The 14202-nt window shown below is 39.1% G+C and overlaps 1 protein-coding gene across 1 annotated transcript in view; it reads right to left on the minus strand.

The window, feature by feature from the left end:
- Positions 1 to 14202, minus strand: part of BMPR1A (bone morphogenetic protein receptor, type IA) — a 164490-nt gene that overhangs the window by 77314 nt on the left and 72974 nt on the right. Inside the window, exon 2 of the mRNA XM_011950407.1 lies at positions 6320 to 6434. The gene's annotated coding sequence lies outside the window, so the exon portion shown is untranslated. The remainder of the gene's footprint in view (positions 1 to 6319; positions 6435 to 14202) is intronic.

Here is a 14202-nt window from a genome sequence, read left to right on the forward strand (position 1 = left end):
CGGATAATGAGACCCTGTTTCTATAAAAAAATAAATTAGCTGGGCATGGTGATGTGTGCCTGTAGTCCCAGCTATGTGGGAGACTGAGGCAGGAGAATCACTTGAACCCGGGAGGCGGAGGTTGCAGTGAGCCAAGATCATGCCACTCCACTCCAGCCTGGGCAACAAGAGCGAAACTCCGTCTCAAAAAAAAAAAAAAAAAAAAAGAAGAAAAAAAAAAGAAAATAGTTCAACACAAAGCCTGACTTAAAAAACAAAACACAAATGCCTTCCTTCCTCAATAATGTAATGGCTTCCAGTTTTACACATGTATAATTATAAAACAATTAGTGACTATTTTCAATAGAGAGAGACTGTTTCTAAATATGGCTAAGTTCTAAATCAGTCATCAATTAAGAGTTGGTAAGAATTTTAATAAATGCATTTTAAAAGCCAGTTTTCTATAATTAAGTAACTTACTGCCTTACTACACAGTATTTCTCTAATGGACAGTACCATAATAATGCTTATCTGTTAATATGGAACCATCGAATTCTACTTAATGAATTTTTCACAGGTCCCCATTCCTCAAGCAGTACTTCTTTTTTTTTTTTTTAGACGGAGTCTCGCTCTGTGGCCCGGGCTGGAGTGCAGTGGCCAGATCTCAGCTCACTGCAAGCTCCGCCTCCCGGGTTCATGCCATTCTCCTGCCTCAGCCTCCCGAGTAGCTGGGACTACAGGTGCCCACCACCTCGCCCGGCTAGTTTTTTGTATTTTTTTAGTAGAGACGGGGTTTCACCATGTTAGCCAGGATGGTCTCGATCTCCTGACCTCGTGATCCGCCCGCCTCGGTCTCACAAAGTGCTGGGATTACAGGCTTGAGCCACCGCGCCCGGCCGCAGTACTTCTATTAAAACGAGATACCATCCTTTGGTAATGGTATCAGAATTATACCTGTAGAAATACTTTAAACATTCTTAAATTTTACTGAATCTTACATACCATTTAACATGATAGCAAAAGAGATAGAACTATGAACAGACTACTGTTTATTTCCTTAAAAACTGCTTTTGGAAAAGAGGTAATACTTTGCTTTTTTCATAAAATCTCCCTTTGAATATGTTAAGCTGGAAAAAGAATGCGAAAAAAACTTGTTGCATATAAGCAAATTAAGAGACCAACGGTACAGTAAAACATAAATTTTAACATTTCTCTTCATTTAGAAAAGTAGGATCCAACTTACGTTAGCTATTAATGAGGCCAACATCATCCCCACCATCCAGGCTCAAAATTCGGGTAGCATCATCTCTTTCCAACATCTAGTCACACATCAGTGTCCCTTCTTCTGCCGCAATACCTTTACCATTGAGTCTTTCTTTTCTATTTCCACAATCACCACCCTGATTGAATTCTGATCAACTCAAGCCTAACTATTGCCACTATCTCCTCACTCAGCTCCCTACCTCCTCACTTCATTTCTCTAATGATGTATAGTTTATATATCACTGCTACAGTAATTTCCCTAGAAGAGCTTTCTTCACATCATACTTCCTACCCTTTCTAAGACCTTCACCACATTCCTACAAAAACATTCACTTTCTATCCATCCACTTTTCCAGAAATATCCTTTATCCATGTAAATTTAACTCATCTTTCAAAGCTCAGCTCACATAACCTCCTATGTTCTACCGGTGCTTCTCAGTTACAGGACCCTGACTAGAAGCAACAATTTACTCCTGTGGCATTCCTCACTTTTGCATGGCAACATTGCTTATCATTACTTATATTACTTATATACATACCTCACTAACTGGACTATACACCACCAAGGGTGGGGAGCAGGTTACTTTCTGATTTCTCCTTTGTGACTTGCTGCCACCTAGTTTAATAGGGACCAAAAAAGTAATATCCTGTAGAATAAAAATAAGTGCTTTGGGGGCTTTAGACTAAGAAAAGACATATATTTAGAGTCAAAGCAATACAGATTAGAAAGAATTTTAGGGATGAATTGGCATTTGAGATGTGGTTTTTAAGGTTCATAGGCACTCCACAAGAGATAGGAAGGGCCAAAAATATGCCGAGAGAAGAGAAAATGCAGGACAATTTCAAATCACTAGCTGAAGAGTACAGTACATAGGGGAAGAGAAGAAAATTAAACATTTTCTAAACAACCAATGCTTAAACGGATAAGTTGACCCCCATCTTAAGTTGACAGCTTCATTATTTCTTGCTTGAAACAGTTAAGAATATCCTAACTCGTCTCTCCAGTTTTGGTTTTTCCTTTTTCCAAACTACCATTCATATCACCAATGATATAGTTTGACTGTGTACCCACCCAAATCTCATCTTGAATTGTAGCTCCCATTATTCCCACATGTTGTGGGAGGGACCCAGTGGGAAATAATTGAATCATGGGGGCAGTTTCCCCTATACTCTTCTCTTGGTAGTGAATACGTCTCACAAGATCTGATGATTTTGTAAGAGGTTTCCCCTTCCACTTGGCTCTCATTCTCTCTGCCTGCTGCCATGTAAGACATGCCTTTCACCTTCTGCCATGATTGTGAGGCCTCTCTAGCCACGTGGAACTGTGAGTCCATTAAACCTCTTTACTTTATAAATTACCCAGTCTTGGGTATGTCTTTGTCAGCAGCACGAAAACTGACTAATACAACCATCATATTAATTTTAACAAAAAATTATGATCCAAAATATCTTTAAATGTTAAAATTTTTCAATGACTGCCCATTTTTCACAAAATAAAAGTCTAGACTCCTTGCCATGGCATTCAAAATTCTTCATAAGGTCCTTTCCAGCCTTGTCCCTCAAACTCGCTCTCCTATTCTAAATTCAAGCCATACAAAAATTATTCTATCTTCTGTACATTCTATACACTTTCAAGCTCTGCCTCCACCCCGTTCTGGGTTCTGTGCATGAAATTAATTCCCTTGCCTTTTGTGAGTATGGAAAACACTCAAACTATTTTTCCTCTGCCCTCTCACCAAAACAATCAACAGGGAAGACTTTTCTTACCAAATGTGTGAGGGTTTCTCCCCACTAACAAGCAAGCAGACAATTATGCATCAGACACCAGCTGGAACCTCCAATTCAATTCCGACACTATCCACCTGGAGACAGCACCAGATCCCACAGGTTGAGGGATCAATCCGCAAGGTGGCCCCCACTTCCAATGCCAATGGCAAGCCCAGGTTATTTTACCTGTGCTTCTGACCAACCAGCCATAAATCCAGGTATCCACAACCCCTTTTTCTCAGGTTCTATTAGTTTGCTAGAGCGGCTGACAGAACTCAAGGAAACATTTATGTTTACAGGTTTATTATAGAGGATGTTACAAACAATAGATAAAGAGATGTACAGGGAACCAGAGCCTGCACATGTTCAGCTATCCAGAAGCTCTCTGAACCCAGTTCTTTTGGATTTTTATGGAACGTTCATTCTGTAGGCATGACTAACTAAACCACGGGTCACTGGTGATCAACTCAACCCTCTGCCCTTCTCCCCTCCCTAAATGTTGGGGGTTGGGGGGGGTGGGAACTGAAAGTTCTGATTCTAATCCTGCCTTAGTCTTTCTGCTGACCAGCCCCCAACCTAAAGCTAACCAGCGGGCTGCCATCTACTAGTTAACTCATTAGCATACAAAAAGACATCACTTCAGAGGTTTCAAGGATTTTAAGACTTGAATGCCAGGAAATGGCATCAAAAACCAAATATGTATTTTACAGTATTACACTTTCCAATTTCCATTCGGCAATCTTCTATTCGTCCATCAAGACTCTGCTCAAATATTATCTCTTCTCTGAAGCCTGCCTGACAATTCTCTCCTCTCACAACATTGGTGTAGTCTTTCTAGGTGATGCCAATACACTTTTTTTTTTTGACATGGTCACTCGTATTTTTAAATTCTTTTGAAAAATTATAGCTGTATGCAATTATGGGTGTACCATGATGTTATAATTATAATCGATGTATACAGTGTGGAATAATCAAATAAATCTTTTCAATTATAATATGGCACTTCTCAGATTGCACTTAAATAACTGTTCTCATGCTCATCCATCTCTAGACAGACTATTTTTTGAGTATGGCCAGGAACCTGTTTTTATTTAATGTTTTGCATTCTGACCTAACACAATGCCTGGCATACAGTAGGTGTTTAATAAATGTTTAAAGGGTGAAAGAAATGGACAGATGAAGGCAAAGCTATGCTATCTTTAAAATTAGAGGAATTTGTCCTTACTCTGGCAGACAGGCAAACTGTCACCAACAACACAAGCAAAATTATCTCTTAAGATAATTTAAGCTGGCAGCAACATGTAAAGTGAAGTACGAGTGAGAAGAAGCACAAGTTGGGAGATTCCTGCAATATTTTCAGTGAAATGTAATGTAAGGACCTAAACTTGGATGGTGAACGGGGATTCGGAAGGAGAGGATTCAAATATTTGTGATACATTAGAGAAGTAAAACTGATAGGACTTCACTTGTGCCTAAGGGTAGGAAGCAAATGATGAGGAATCCGATACAGCACTAAGACTCTGAGCCTGGGTGACAAAGAGGTCCGTTAACAGAAGGAGAAATAGCAGGTGCAGAGCTCATGATGAATGATGTGCTAGATAATAGGAAATCTGAGGCACTAAGCTGAGCCCTCTGTAAACAGCTGAAAATATGGGCTTGAAGCTTAGAGAAAATGCCACAACTGAGATAGGAAGTTGAGAGAGATCATTTTAGAGACAACTGTGGAAATCATGAGACTAGGAAAGACATAAGAAAAAAGATAGAAGAATTTCAAAGATAAAACCTTGGGGAAGGTCATTATTATTTAAAAGTAGGAGGGAAAGGAAAAAAGGTGAAGGAGTAATTAAATAAGTAGAATCAGAAGAGCATACAGTCATGGAAACCAAAAGAACTGAGAAAGAAAAAAATGACCACAGCTCTACCAATCAAACAATATGAAACCTCATAAAGAATTTGAGAGTCACAGTGTTTTTCAGAAGAGCTAATCCAGCGGTTTGGCATGGGCAGGAGAAGGGCAAGTGAATGCTGCAAGTATTAACAGAAGCAGCGAGCAAAGCCTGCCACCTCCAGAAGTGTAAGCGTAGACTGCTTCACAAAACTATACATCCTATCTATTTCTTAAAATGTAGATCCCTAATGAATTCAAACCTTTTACCTGATCATTAGTCTCTAAATGGATTTTAAAACAGTAAGCCTGATTTCCCTGTACATACTGTCTTCGGATGGCTTCTTTCCTCCTATTTCTGGCAGCTCCTACCTCTTTAAATTCTATTTCCAAAGATCTATTATTCTAACATGCTAAAAATATTATCCTGGGCTGGGCGTGGTAGCTTATGCCTGTAATCCCAGTACTTTGGGAGGCTGAGGTGGGAGGGTCACTTGAGTCCAGGTGTTCAAGACCAGCCTGAGCAACACAGACGGATAATGAGACCCTGTTTCTATAAAAAAATAAATTAGCTGGGCATGGTGATGTGTGCCTGTAGTCCCAGCTATGTGGGAGACTGAGGCAGGAGGATCGCTTGAGCCCAGGGGGTGGAAACTATGCTTACACCATTGCAGTCCAGCCTGGGTGACAAAACCAAGATCCTGTCTCCAAAAAAAAATTTAAAAAAAAAAAAAATCCTGAATTCTAAAAAGCATAAAAACTTCAGAACAATATAAACATTCATTTTTCAATATAATCTTTTCTTTTCTTTTTTTTTTTGAGACAGAGTCTTGCTCTGTTGCCCAGAATGGAGTACAGTGGCGCGATCTCAGCTCACTGCAACCTCTGCATCCTGGGTTCAAGCAACTCACACCTCAGCCTCCCAGGTGGCTGGGATCACAGGCTTACACCATCATGCCCAGCTAATTTCTGCATTTTTAGTAGAGACAAGGTTTTGCCGTGTTGGCCAGGCTAGTCTCGAACTCCTAGCCTTAAGTGATCCACCTGCTTCAGCCTCCCAAAGTGCTGGGATTACAGGTACATCTGGCCTAATCTTGCATTCTGAACTCTGCCTTGCAAACTTAGGGGGGGGAAAAAACATATAAACCGTTTAATGCTTATCTTCCAAAAGGAGATTTATGAAAGTAACTAGTAAGAAATAAATACCTTTCACTCCTGAAGAGGTTCAACATTTATGAGGAAAATATATTAGAATTATTTATTAACTCATCAGGAAGATGATTAATGAAACTAAAGAAGTTACTATGAAGTGGTGTTACAAAGAAACTGAAGAACACTCAAATAAAGTTGCAATGTAGAAGGATTATTTTCAACTACTAAAAAATGAGAAATTTCGTATTATTCTAATTATGTTCTTTTCCTTACCTCCAAGATGTGGCTAGATAAAACTGTACTTCCGATTTTCTCCAAACAGCTTTGACCTATGCTTCCATCTCATGAATTCCAAGACAGTATTAAACTGATGCATATTTTCATAAGTCTGTTTAGAAAAAAAAGAACTTATTTAAGACTTAAGGAACCCTGTAAGAATAATACATGTAGAAGCAATACTAGAAGTGTTTCACATGTACAACTATACATTTTCAAAGTAAAGTCAACGAAAATTTCTACAATTTTTAAGAAATCTATCACTTTACCATGTTCCTCAACCTCTGCCCAAGCTTTACATTTGTAAAGTTAGTTCTGTGGGAACAGTACTTCCATATAAATTCCTATCTTAGCTTAAGCTTTACAGAAAAAAAAAAAAATCTCATCTCAATTTGAAAAGAACAGGAACAGCTAGAAGCAGCACCAAAATGTGCATTTCTACAATATTCAGATTCCTACTTAGACAAAAATATATTGGACCATCTAGCTAATATCACTTTTTTCTACCTTTTTATTATAAAGTCTCATAACCAGTTTTAATTTCAGCCACAATTCTACCTAGAACATTAGGACTTGTGAGGGTGAAGAATTAATTGCACTGATTGAGCTAAGTCCGTGGAATAGGTCTAAACTACCGTATCTTAATACTGCCATTAACACCTTACCCTTTAAGGGGCAAGCATTCATAAATCTAAAAGATAGAAACTATTAAAGATTAACTTTTTTTTTTTTTTTTTTGAGACAGGGTCTCGTTCTGTCACCCCCGCTGGAGTGCAGTGGCACAATCTTAGCTCACTGCAACCTTCGCCTCCTGGGTTCAAGTGATAAAAAGATTTTTAAAGATATGTCTGCTGTTTACTTAGCGATCTTAAAAATAATCTCATTCAATCTTTTAACGGAAACTTCAAATAGCAAAGTATTCTGTTTCGTATTTTAAAAGCTGTATGAACATTGCCTATGCCCCATTGCAAGGTCAAATACCTTGTCTTCAAGTCCATTTAGAAGTATCACTTGTGTCACACTGAGGTTTAGCAGTCTTGGCAATAATGACTAAATTCATGTAAACGACGGCAACCTGAAACGGTCTAGCATATCAGGTAGCAGTCTTTCTTAAAGACAAGAGTCTCCACTCAGCAGACAGGCTGCTGTATCTTTCATGGTCTGGCTAAAGACAGCCTGACCCTGAATGCAATTAGCAATGCTTTGTCTGCATTCAGGAGCCTTTAAGTCTTCTCAATGCACTAGTTACCCACAACTTAGCCAGGTCTCTAACATTTTTCAGAGTCCTCATATGACTATAAAACACTCAAGCTGTCCCTCAGAGAAATGAGGGAAGGCAAAAATAAAGAGTTGGTGTTTCGTGTTCTTCTGAAATGCTCATAATCTTTAATTTCCCTTTTACTAATCAAGAAAAGAAATGCGGGCCAGGCACAGCAGCTCATGCCTGTAATCCCAGCACTTTGGGAGGCTGAGATGGGGAGATCACCTGAGGTCAGGAGTTTGAGACCAGCCTGACCAACGTGGAGAAACCCTGTCTCTACTAAAAATACAAAAATTAGCCACATGTGGTGGCACATGCCTGTAATCCCAGCTACTCTGGAGGCTGAGGCAGAAGAATCACTTGAACCGGGGAGGCAGAGGTTGCAGTGAGCTGAGATAGCGCCATTGCACTCCAGCCTGGGCAACAGGAACGAAAAACTCCCTCTCAAAAAAAAAAAAAAAGAAAAAAAAAGGAAGAAATGCACTGTTTCCATTTTAGAAATGGCATAGGGAGATTTTCCCCCAAAGCCATTCTTTGCCAACTACTCCATTCCTCCCTAAGGGTATGGAAGAGAGAGGAGACAATCACTGTATTAAACAAAGTTCAAATTAATTTATCCCCAAAAAGTAAAAACCGTCCATAAAAGTGTCTGTTTTAAAAATATATGGCCTGGCCAGGTACGGTGGCTCATGCCTGTAATCCCAGCACTTTGGGAGGCCAAGGTGAGTGGAACACTTGAGGTCAGGAGTTCAAGACCAGCCTGACCACACAAACACACACACAACATATATATACATACACATATTCATATATATATAGCCTGATTCTAATTCTACCAGATATTTCCAATGTATCAAATTATAAAATTAACATGTAAACTTACCAACTATTGTTTATTACAGCACTATTTACTAAAACATTGTTTCCTTGGCTAAAAAGTTTTAAGCTTCAGGCTAAATCTAAAGTTTAAAAAATAGAGAATAACATAACCAAAAGAGCTTTCAAACACCCCATCTTCAAAGTCCAGAACCCAGATGATCTGTTCTTCCCTGTTTTCCCACATGTACAAACACTCAACATAAACTTCAGAAAATCTTTTCTTCTTTTTCTTTTTTGAGACGGAGTCTGGCTTCGTTGCCCACGCTGGAGTGTGGTGGCACAATCACAGCTCACTGCAGCCTCCACCACCTGGGCTCAAAGAATCCTCCCACCTCAGCCTCCCGAGTAGCTGGGGCTACAGGTACGTACCACCATGCCCAACTAATTTTTATATTTTTTGTAGAGATGGGGTTTCGCCATGTTGTCCAGGCTGGTGTCAAACTCCTGGGCTTAAGGAATCCTCCCACCTCAGTCGCCCGAGTAGCTGGGGCTACAGGCGAACACTACCACACCCGGCTAATTTTTATATTTTTTGTAGAGACGGGGTCTCGTCATGTCAGCCAGCCTGGTTTCGAACTCCTGACCTCAAGTGATCCACCTGTCTCAGCCTCCCAAAGTGCTTAGATTACAGGCGTGAGCCACTGTGCCTGGCCTAGAAAACCTTTCCTAAAGACTGAATTTAAGTCCCACATATGTATCCCAGAACTATAACATAACATAACATAACATTAGACTAGCTAAGGAAAATCAAGTAAGATTTGACTTCATTACTCAAAGGTAAACAAAACACACAGGAAAGAATATGCTCCACAGTACAGATCTGCAAGTCACTTTGTACACAATGGAAGTTGTGTGAATAAAGTAAAGGTTAGGACCTTTGCAATATAGTGCTATAGTCCTATAAGCCCAAATCTATAAATATGTATACACATAAAAATAGGACATACATGGGCAAAATGTTCCAAACAACTTTAATCACTTAGCTTACTGGGTAATTTACCACAATCTTTTAACACTATGAACTTGTGGTTCAACAACCACCAGGGGTGTTAGTCAAAACAAAATGCTAAGTAAGTACAAGTCATTTTTTCAAAGATTTTGTGTCTGAAATTTCTAAGACTATTAGTTGTAGAAAACACATTAAGAAGAAGGCAATTCTTTAAAAAAACATATCCAAGCTTCTTAATGACATGGAAAAAATGAAAATCAAACATTTCTAAATATATTCTAACATTCATAATTCAGAGCTAACATCAAAAATTTCCTCAACATTAATAATTATTTGTAAACAAACACAAAAAGTTCATTTTAATCCCACATTTCCCTTACAAAACATCTTTTCTTGTCATCAAAATGTACATATCTTGGTTTTCAAAATTATTAAAATGGTTCAATCTTAAACCAACAAGATACTTTATTTAAAGCTCACTACCCATGCAGAATCCAAGGACAAACACTGATTATGGATATCATACCAGTTATCCATAAGGTTTCAGAATGTCACTCACTAATTTCTATTATTAGTATGATTTGCTTTATAGAAAATAATAAATATTCTTTTAGTCAATCTAGGCCAAAACACTTTTTTGTTTTGTTTTGTTTTTTGATACAGAGTCTTGCTTGTCACCCAGACTAGAGTACAGTGGCACGATCTCGGCTCACTGTAACCTCTGCCTCCTGGGTTCAGGCCATTCTCCTGCCTCAGTCTCCCCAGTAGCTGGGATTACAAGCGCGCGCCACCATGCCCAGCTAATTTTTGCATTTTAGTAGAGATGGGGTTTCACCATGTTGGACAGGCTGGTCTTGAACTCCTGACCTCATGATCCGCTCGCCTCAGCCTCCCAAAGTGCTGGGATTACAGGCGTGAGCCACCACGCCTGGACACTTGTGTTTTTTTGTTTGTTTTCTTTTTAAAGACAAGGTCTCACTCTGTCACTCAGGCTGGAGTGCAGTGGCACAATCATGGCTCACAGCAGCCTGGACCTTCCAGGCTCTAAGGATCCTCCTGCTTCAGCCTCCCAAGTAGCCAGCACGTACGGCCATGCCCTAAGCCAAAACTGAAGATTAACTTTGAGCTTGTACCAGATATCAAGATGTAATGGAATTCTTAGAATTCGGTGGAATCAACAACACGGACTGCACATTTTTTCCTTTGGCTACTCCAAATCCCCTCTTCCCTATCATTTCTCCTCCCTTCTCAGCACCCAGAAAAAGTACCCCATGCACTGTACAAATACTGCAAACACGATAGCTGCATTCATATGACCATTAAAAACAAAAAGCCAAATTACAAACAATCGACATTTTACAAACATTTCAGTCAGGTTCTTAAACTAAAGATATTACTGTTACTTTGGTATGTTAACTAGAAAACGCAAACATTATGCTCCAGAAAAACATAATGTGGTTTCAGCTTTAAATAAGTCAAATGAACAGTTAATTTAGGCCAGTATACCATGCACTCCTATAATAAACATGTAACCATCTAACTAGAAAGGGAGGATCAACTCATGAATGGGTTGTGTTCTAAATTTCCAAAAGTTCATTTATAAATTGAATATAAGTCTGACTTTGAAACTCGCGATGCCTTTACTCATAAAAAACAGTTGTACTAAATTCATAGTCCAAAGGAACTTTAGTATACAAATCTATCATAGCACTCTTCTGTTTAAGCTTATATCTATGTCAAACTACAAGTTTCTTATTCACTTCTATATCCTGGAATCTGGCACAGTGAATGACAGAGTGTAGGATTTTGGCAAGTATTTGCTGTTGTGAAGTATTGAATAGAACAACTAAGTGATATAAAACTGGGTTGCATGGAAAATCTAACCTATCTCAACTACAGAAGAGAATCAAAAGGCAAGGGGAAAAGGATTCTTTCAGAAGAGATAATAGTAAAAGATACTTGGGCTAGAAAGCTGCAGTCTGAACCAGCTGTGACAATTTCCATTCCCCTTGCCAGTGGGTAGTCTGGTAATACATACCTAATGCAATTCTGGCCAAGAAGACAAGAAAATAAGTTTGCTAGGAAGCTTTTAGGAAAGGTTTTCTTGGCTGATGAAAAAAGACCCAGGCAAAAACACAAGCTCCCAGTCTTTTTGCATACAATTCTGGGTTTGAATGTGTAAACAAGAACTGGACCATGAGGACAACCCAACAGATCAAGAACAGCGGCAGCATTAAAAGATAGAAAGAACCTGAGGTCCTTGGTGATGCTGTCATGCCTGAATGAATTAATCCTAGAATCATCTTAATGTGGATCTTTTCATATTAAATTATTTTACTGTGTAAACAACTTGCCACAAGTAACTCAGCAGATAGGGTGACTTAGGAACAGATACATCATTTACTTTCATGAATTTAGTTGTTCCCTACACAATGTAAACTCCCCTAAATTTATACCTCAGGCCAGATCCTTCTTTTGAACTAGATACATGTTTCCAAATACTCTATTAAATGTTTATTCCAGTGGCACACCAAGAGAACAAGATCAATATAAAAGCCATCATCCACCAACACAAAATCTGTTTATGTACCTGTAGTCACTTTTTGGCTAATGGCAGTACCATTAGCCAAGAAGAACCCAATTGCCAAAGTTTAAAATCCTGGGATCACAAGCCCCACCTCCCTCTGCTTCATCTATTATACTCAGGAGTTACTAAATGCTGCTCATTCTAACGCTGATACACATACCTTTAAAATGTCTCCCTATCTCTATACATGCTGTCTGACGTAGGCTCTCATCTTTCATGTAGTTCACCTCCATTCTTACCTCTATCTACTGGACTCATGTTTCTAAAATATAACTGCTTCATGAAAAGATTATAAACATCCTGTCATTAGGAAAATGCAAGTTAAAACTACAAAGAGACACACTATATACCCATTAGAATGGCCATAATCAAAAAGACAATACCAAGTGGTGATGAGCATCTGGAGAAGCTGGAACCCTCCTACATTGCTGACGGGACTGTAAATGATGCAGTCACTTTGGAGAATAGTCTGTAAATTTTCTTTTCTTTGTTGTTTTAGAGGTGAGGTCTCACTCTGTTGTCCAGGCTAGAGTGCAGTAGCACAATCATGGCTCACTTCAGCCTTGACCTCTTGACTCTTGAGCTCAAGCAATCCTCCCGCCTCAGCCTGCCGAGTCACTGGGATTACAAGCGTGAGCTACCGTGCCCTAATTTCTTACAGTTATATATAAACATAAACTCATCACAAGATCCAAAATTTCCTCTTCCCGAGAGAAATATGTGCCCACACAAAGAAAGATTTATCTACAAATGTTCATAGCGGCTTTGTTAATAATAACCAAACACTGGAAACAATCCAAACATCCATCAACTGCTGAGCATATAAGGTGTGGCATCACCACAGAATGGAATGCCATCGGGCAATAAAAAGGCAGAAAATACTGATACACATTACAGCATACATGAGCCTCAAAGACACGCTAGGTGAAAGAAGCCAATGTAAAAGTACTGCATACTACATGTTTCCAATGCATATGAAATGTTGAGGAACAGCAAATTTAGAGACAGAAAACAAGCAGAGGTTGCCTAGGTGAGGAGGTAGAAGAGGGTGATTGTGGGAGGTGATAAAGTGTCACAGCACAAAAATTTACTGAACTTAAAAAATTTAAGTGTGCCTACATTTTTTTCAATTATCTCTAATTATGTACAAAATGAAGTCCAAATTCTTTAGGACATTCACAGACTGCTATAATCTGCTTTCAATCTATTTAACCTAACATGCCTTACCCTTCTGCTACAATCTCTGCCCAACAGCTTCCTGACGACTGTATTAAACTATGGATTTGCTATTTCCTAAATATGCCACCCTATGCAGTGCTGGTCCCTTTCTTCACACTTGCAATTCCATTTCAAAACTCAGTGTTCTTATATTTTCCCAAGTGAACTTCCATTTGTCCTCACGAAGACCACCTCAAGTATCCCCTCCCTTGTTTTAATCCTCCACACTCCTTTGTTACTTGTTCCACAGGATTTTAGTAATAACACATTGTGTGCTTATCACAGTGAACCATGATTACCTATTTATAGGTATATCGTGTTTACAAAAAACTCGAGTATAGTATTTTACTAGTGCTTGCGTCCCTAATGTCTGATACACAGTACAGTGCCTGGTCTATAGGAGGTAATCAATACACTTCTAAATAAGTTAATGATGAATGGCATTGAAGAGAAAAATCCAAAAGTAGGTAAAATGAGCTATGCACCAAAAAGACACTTGTACAAGGATGATTAGTGTCACTATTTTTTTGTTTGAGTCAGGGTTTTGCTCTGTCACCCAAGCTGGAGTGCAGTGGTGTGATCCTAATTCCCTGCAGCCTCGACCTACTGGGCTCAAGTGATCCTCCCACCTCAGCCTCCAAAGTAGCTGGGACTACAGGCAAGTGCCACCAAGCCTGGATAATTTTTTGTTTGTTTGTAGAAATGAGGTCTCTGTATGTTGCCCAGGTGGGTCTCGAACTCCTGGGCTCAAGTGATCCTTCTGCCTTGGCTTCCCAGAGTGCTGGGATTACAGGCGTAAGCCACTGTACCTGGTGCCACTGTTATATAAGAAAGAAAAACAGGAAGTTACCCAATGTCAAATAAATGTTTATTAGAATAGGATCAATTAAGCAGCCACACTAAACACTATATAGTGTTTTAAAAGAATGAGATATATATCTATTTGTATAGACATAAAAAGGCATCCCAAATATCAAAGAAAAAGC

This window comes from Colobus angolensis, unplaced genomic scaffold (genome assembly GCF_000951035.1).
Source record: "Colobus angolensis palliatus isolate OR3802 unplaced genomic scaffold, Cang.pa_1.0 Scaffold307, whole genome shotgun sequence".
In the NCBI taxonomy this organism is placed as follows: domain Eukaryota; kingdom Metazoa; phylum Chordata; class Mammalia; order Primates; family Cercopithecidae; genus Colobus; species Colobus angolensis.